Genomic DNA, 6,000 nt, shown 5'->3' on the forward strand with positions numbered 1-6,000 from the left:
GAAATCATCTTCTACATCATTATATTGTCTTCTGCTTCTTTATAATTTTCTAGTTTTAGGGCAAATGGTTTTGATAGAAGAGGAAAACACCAATAAAACTTGTTTTTCTATTTTATATTTTTTTTGAAAATCTTTTTCTATTTTTTTTAATTCAAAGAGAATAACAAAAAATAAAGTTTTGTTTTTAAAAAATAAAGATTATGTTTTTTTTAATTCAAAAAGTTTGAAAATAAATCTTTAAAATTTTTATTTCGGAAATAAACTTTATTTCGGAGTAAATCTTTATTTTGGGAGAAAAATAAGAAAATTCATTTTTTTTTTTAATTTTGGGAGGAAATTTTTTTTTGTTGGAAATTTTTTTAAAATCATTTGTATGAAAAAAAAATTAATTTTATTGTAGGAATTTTTTAAAAAAATTTTGGGGAAAAAAAACAGATTTTTTTTTTTTTATTTTGTAGGAAAAAAATTAATATTTTTTTTTTAAAAAATATTATCTGACGTGGAATTTAAAAAATAAATATAAATGATTTTTTCCACATGTACAAGCCACGTCAACAGGTTTGCATAGTCACTTGTCCTGCTGTACACTCAGGGGGCGAAATGAGGGAATCTATTTTTTGCAAGGGGGTAAACAGAAAAAAAATCTGTGCAGGGGGGTAAATGAAAATTTGCTTATTTTGCAGGGGGGTAAATGATCATTTACCCTTATTATTATTATTATTATTATTATTATTATTATTATTATTATTATTATTATTATTATTATTATTATTATTATTATTATTATTATTATTATTATTAGTTTGGATGTTTTATTTGACTTTAAAAATGTACTACATGTAATCAATTTTTAGTTTGTTCAGTGGTGATTAACGCTGAACTTGATAGGAAGGATTAGTGCTTCAAAATTGGCTAGCCCGAATGGGCTGGCCCGCCAAGCCCGATTTTTTCCCGGGCTTGGGCATCGAAAATCCTAGTCCGATTTTTTCCGGGCTTTTTAGCCCGGCCCGATAAAGCCCGCTTAAAATATGGGCTAGCCCGAATGGGCCACGGGCTGCCCGCAAGCCTGAATAATTTAGAATATTTTTTTTCAAAATAAATAATATAAGTAACTTGTTTTGGATGATTTTAACTTAGTTTGTATTATAAGAGTTTATTTTGCAACTTTACAAGTGTCTCAAATATCATCCGCTACTTAAGTAGCGGATGAGTAAAATTACGGGACACGAGACACTCGTAGGTAGCGGATGAGTAAAAATAGAGCGCATTCATAGTTAGCGGATGACTAAAAATAGGGGGCGCAAGAAACTCTTAAGTAGCGGATGAGTAACAATAGCACGCGAGAGAAACTCTTAAGTAGGGGATGGGTAAAAATATGGCGCACGAGAAACTCATGAATAGCGGGTGAGTAAAAATAAGGCGTGCGAGACACTCGTAGGTAGCGGATGAGTAAAAATATGCCGCGCTAGAAACTCGTAGGTAGGGGGTGAGTAAAAATAGTGCGCGAGAAACTCGTAGGTAGCAGATGAGTAAAAATAGCGGGTGAGAGAAACTCATAAGTAGCGGGTGAGTAAAAATAGAGCATGCGAAAAACTCGTAGGTAGTAGATGAGTAAAAATAGGGTGCGAGAAACTTGTAGGTATCTGGTGAGTAAAAATAGGGCGCGCGAGAATTTTTTATCCTATATAGTGTATGTATAATATAAGAGTATCGATTAACATAGCATGGTAATTAATTTGAAAGTCCAATTTTGGTATGCACAACAAAGCGTAGTAGTTTTTTAGTTATTTATATTGTTGAGTTTGAACATAATAAGTAAAAAAAAAATTAAATAAAAAATTCGGGCTGGCACGAAAGCCCGACAACCTGTACCGGGCCGGGCTCGGGCACTAATTTTCATAGCCCATTTTTTATCCAGGCTTTTTAGTCCGGCCCGATAAAGCCCGAAGCCTGACCGGGCCGGCCCGAATCGAGTCGGGCCGCCCGTTTTGACAGCTCTAGGGAGGATACAATTCAATCTCCCGCAACAGCAATCGGGAGGGGGCTGGAACCACTTGATGCCAAAGCTGACCTCTGAACCAGATTAAACTGGTGGTGAAAGCAAAAAAAAAATGAACTAAATTTAGGTGAATCCAAATCCCTGTTTTGGATGATTTACTCGATATAGTTTTTTTTGGGTAAATTTTTTTTATCACGTAGTATAGTGACTAGAAATTCCACCTTAAAGTGAATAATGGAGTTTCTCGGTACGAATTCCGACTCTGCATATATAATGGGAATTCCCTTATTAACTGAGTTAAACTCACAAAGACTTATTTTTTTGGGTAATTAATAAAATACTCTAACTATTAAAAAAAAAGTACAAAACTTAATTATTTGTTTTAAGCAAATATAAAACTTTTTTTCTTGAAACAATTATAAACCTTAGTTGAAGACATGGTTAATAAATATTGGAAATCTTTTACTAGTAAAAGGAAGGTTGAGTTGCTCCAAAGCCTTCATTGTGATGATGTGTCACCTCTAATAAAATTGCTTACAAAAGGATATATCAATACTAAAAAATGAAAAAATGAAAAAATGAAAAATTAAATTAAAAGGGACCAACTAAAATTAAATACTCCTAAAACAAAACGGAAATTTTTCATATAATTTGTGATTGTGTTAATGCTCTAGAACTTGAAAGAGCACAACTTTTCATATATAAAAAACGTTTACAAAATTAAATATATTTGTAGTTGAGTAGTATCCTATATAAATGTGCAATAACCTATCCACTTTCTCACATCATGCAATTGTAATACTCATTTTGTGTGTTCATTCTTTAATCTATCAACCTCTTTGTACTGAAATGTGTTTCTTTCTCAAAGGAACTTCAACAAGCTAAGTATCATCGTTTCAAACTCTCATTTTTTTGCGTTATGAGTATATTTTAAAGATTACATAAATTCATTAGTGTGTGTTTCTATATATATATATATAGTTACATTCCCAAGCATGCGACTCAATGTTTAAGAAATTGATATACATAGGTATGAGATAATTGTCTTTCATTTAAGTTTGTAAATTATAATTGTTTGATTGCTCTTATGATCTTATAACACATCATATCTAATAACTTTTTTTATTATCTCTATCTTTTTTTAGGTTGAAAATGGTCATTTAGTGTTTTGTTCCACAGTTGCAAGCTTTAAGTAATTGTTAGAATATTGTATTTATTTTCAATTTTCAAATCTATTTATCTATCTTCTATCTATTAAGCAAGCATTGTGAGGATTTGACACCTCTACAAAATTTCATGCAACTTCTTATTCTAGGTGAACAAATAAATAATATAACTTTTACAATTCTACAACTTTCTGTCTATCTATCTATCTATCTATCTATCTATCTATCTATCTATCTATAATAAAAAAAATTGATTTTGGATCATCATCGCTTTATTCAAACAACTATTTGATGATACTCTTCAAATTTTTCATTGGCTTTTCTTATAGGATTGAAGCTGAAGTCACTATATATTTAGGTTAACCAAATCTTTTTCCATTATTTTATTTCATAATATTGTGGATATTACATTGTATATGTGCTAAAACTTTCCGGTAAAAAAAAAAAGTGTTAAAACTACAACCGTCTTTATGTTCTACATTTTTCATTCATAATCATTATGAATTATGTCTTCTAATAATTGTGGATTACGTTTTTCTATAATGGAGTTATGTGTGCGGTCAAAATCAACATGCATTTTTTGGAGCTAGATGTATGTGACGGTTCATCTTCAACAAGCTGTGTATTTTACTCTTGGTTATTTTGAAGCCTCCATATTTTTGCCTATGTAGCATGCTTTAGATAAAATTTTCTCTAGCTATATTTAAACATTACTCTAAAATTTATTTTGTGTCCATTTCATCATCCAAATCATTGGTCTTGAGACTAACATAAATTATATCTAGGCAGATTATAATGGGTTTAAAACAAATGCAAATATTGTAAAAAATAAAATGCAAGTAACATAATATTACGTTTATATATGGTATATTATATCTATGCATATATACCTTGGAAGTATTGGAAATTAATAAGTAACAAATAATGTAAATTAATGGTGCTAAAATAAAAAGAGGATCAAAATTATAAAAGAAAAAAAATGAAAATACGTCACTAAAGTATGTATATATAAATTGGGTTCCGCTAACATGTGCCCTAAGGGCACATTTTAAGATGCAATTAATGAACTAGTATCCCACTTAATGTGTTTCAAAATTAGTAATAATCAAGTTTATTAATTAAAAGATATCGTTCACAATATTTATTAATTATTTAAATCAATTACAAAGGCAAATTGTGATCTAATTTTTTGTCAACCATTATCATGATTACACATGCCTGACATTATATGCATCCTTAGTAATCTAATTATTTTCGTTTTATTAACAATCAGGATATCCTATTGTCAAAAAAAAAAATAATCAGCATATCTTTATGCATCCAACATATGACCAAAAATTAATCATTTAAGTGTTTTTTTTATTTAATTAATCATTTAAGTATTTTTTTTGTTTCGGTGAATAAGACTGAGTATTATAGTATTATGTTGTGATGGTAATGATTGTTAGTGCTATTTTGGATTTTGAATTGATAATATGTTTTGGAATTTTATAATACTAATAATTTAATTTTTTTTAAGTAAAAAAAAAATTATTTTTTGTTTTCAAGTTAAAAAAAAAAAGATTTGACAAAAAAAAAAAACTGCTTTTGTACCAAAATAATTTAGTTGCGCGTTTAATCATATGATGATGGTTGGCAAGTATCACAATTTGCCAGGCAAATTGTGATCTAATTTTTTGTCAACCATTATCATGATTACACATGCCTGACATTATATGCATCCTTAGTAATCTAATTATTTTCGTTTTATTAACAATCAGGATATCCTATTGTCAAAAAAAAAAATAATCAGCATATCTTTATGCATCCAACATATGACCAAAAATTAATCATTTAAGTGTTTTTTTTATTTAATTAATCATTTAAGTATTTTTTTTGTTTCGGTGAATAAGACTGAGTATTATAGTATTATGTTGTGATGGTAATGATTGTTAGTGCTATTTTGGATTTTGAATTGATAATATGTTTTGGAATTTTATAATACTAATAATTTAATTTTTTTTAAGTAAAAAAAAAATTATTTTTTGTTTTCAAGTTAAAAAAAAAAAGATTTGACAAAAAAAAAAACTGCTTTTGTACCAAAATAATTTAGTTGCGCGTTTAATCATATGATGATGGTTGGCAAGTATCACAATTTGCCTTTGTAATTGATTTAAATAATTAATAAATATTGTGGACCATATCTTTTAATTAATAAACTTGATTATTACTATTTTTGAAACACATTAAGTGGGATACTAGTTCATTAATTGCATCTTAAAATATGCCCTTAGGGCATAGGTTAGCATTTGCCATATAAATTATATGTATGCTCAACATAAAAAATATACTATGTATATATAATGACATTTACTATTCTTATTCATTATTCAAAGGTTACATATTATTCACCTTCTATTAGAATGAAATAACTTTTTGCATTGAATACCTTATGGGTTGATGGTTACATTTCAAGTATTGGTTTTTGTGGTGGTTGATGAGTCAATCTCTTGAATATCAGTTATGTTACTCAGTGATTAAAAAATTATATTAGCTTACATATATGTCTTTTATTGTTTATTATAAATTTCAATTTTTTATACGTTCTCAAAATCTTTCAAGACATCAAGTCTAATAATTTTCATGTGTTACCAGGTTACTGGATTTATAAATTGTATCCTTTATATTGCTTTTATGATCTTGCAAGACTACAATTCGATCTAATAATTTTTTGTGCATAATATTTTGAGAATATGATTTAAGAGTACTGCTCTATATTATAAAAAAAAAAGTACCCCTCTATAAAAAAAGAGTATTGCATTCTAATAAGCACTACTAAACTATACTGAAAACCCG

Source organism: Trifolium pratense, linkage group LG5 (genome assembly GCF_020283565.1).
Source record: "Trifolium pratense cultivar HEN17-A07 linkage group LG5, ARS_RC_1.1, whole genome shotgun sequence".
In the NCBI taxonomy this organism is placed as follows: domain Eukaryota; kingdom Viridiplantae; phylum Streptophyta; class Magnoliopsida; order Fabales; family Fabaceae; genus Trifolium; species Trifolium pratense.